Source organism: Octodon degus, unplaced genomic scaffold (genome assembly GCF_000260255.1).
Source record: "Octodon degus isolate 3935 unplaced genomic scaffold, OctDeg1.0 scaffold00001, whole genome shotgun sequence".
In the NCBI taxonomy this organism is placed as follows: domain Eukaryota; kingdom Metazoa; phylum Chordata; class Mammalia; order Rodentia; family Octodontidae; genus Octodon; species Octodon degus.
Genome location: NW_004524577.1, coordinates 8,090,516 through 8,091,901, shown reverse-complemented (window position 1 = coordinate 8,091,901; position 1,386 = coordinate 8,090,516).

Sequence of the window (1,386 nt, the reverse complement as noted above, 5' to 3'; positions counted from 1 at the left end):
CCACACACACACACACACACACACACACACACACAAAAAAAGTCTTAAAAAAAAAAAAAAAGAGTAATCCCAGCACTCGGGAGGCTGAGGCAGGAGGATTGTTGTGAGTTCGAGACCAGCCTGAGCTACAAAGTGAGCTCAAGGCCAGCCTGAACTGCATAGTGAGACCCTGTCTCAAAAAGGAAAAAAAAAGAAGAAAGAAAGGGAAAAGAAAACAATGTTTTCTAAATTGTAAGGAAAGGGGACTGGGGAGATAGCTCAGTAGAATAAGCTCTTGCCTGGAAAGCACTGGGTCCTGAGTTCATTCCCTGGTTCCGCAAAACAAAAATAAAAACATAAAATAAATAAATTCTAAGAAAAAATGAGTAGCCTGGAATTCTATATCAATCAAGTCAAATAAAGATATTTGAGTGTAAGAAAATTTAGAAAGCTTGCCCACTTCTTAGGAAGGCCACTATCTTAGAAAGTGACTTGAAGATTCGCTCAGCAGAGCTGAGGGGATGAGCCCTGAGAGAGGGGGACATGGGGTGCGGCAGACAGGGGAGAAGGAACACCTGGTCCCCAGGCGAAGCTGTGTAGGGATTGGCAGGAGGGCGAGGGGCCACCAGGGTGGGGGAGTCCAGATCCAGTACTGTTCCACAGCACTGAAAAAGAAAAAAATCTGATGAAAAAGGAAAAGATGACCAGCGAAGATAATCATAGGAAGTTATTGGCTGTGCACTGAACAATGATGAGATGATCTAAAAAGGGAGAGAGGCTCAGTGGAATACTTTTCCATTTTTATTTTCTTTTTTTTTTTTAAGCCGGAAGTTGAACTCAGGACCTTGCACTTGACAGGTAGGCGCTTGTGCTGCTTGGCTGTGTTCTTGGCACTTTTCCATTTTTAGACTTAAACTCTGAGCAGACAGCACAGATCTGGGATATCTGAGAAGATGCAAGTGTTTTTTATCTTTATCGATATGAGAACCACAGGCCACATGTGGGTTTTTGAGTACTTGAAATTTGGCTGGCTAGCTATGAATAAGGACGTGAGTACTACATCTGTCTGCTATGCAATGCCGCTTTTTTTTGTTTTTCTTTTTAATGTATTTGGTATAGAGTCTCCTTTGTAGTGATCCTCCTGGTTTCAGCCTCACCAGAGCTGGGATTACAGGTGTGCATGTGTGCATCCCCATTCTGGGTCTTGGTGGCCTGCTCAGTGAGCCTGCGGGGCGGGGCTGGCGCGGCAGGTGGTGCAGGGGATCGAACCCCAGTCCCTTTGCTTGCCTAGTCTGCTGAGCTATCTTGCTGGCCCCTCTACATCTGTTTGTTTTGTGATAATAGGAATGAAACTCAAGTCTTTTGCAATGAGCTGTATCTTTAGCCCTTTGAAATTTTATTTTTTTT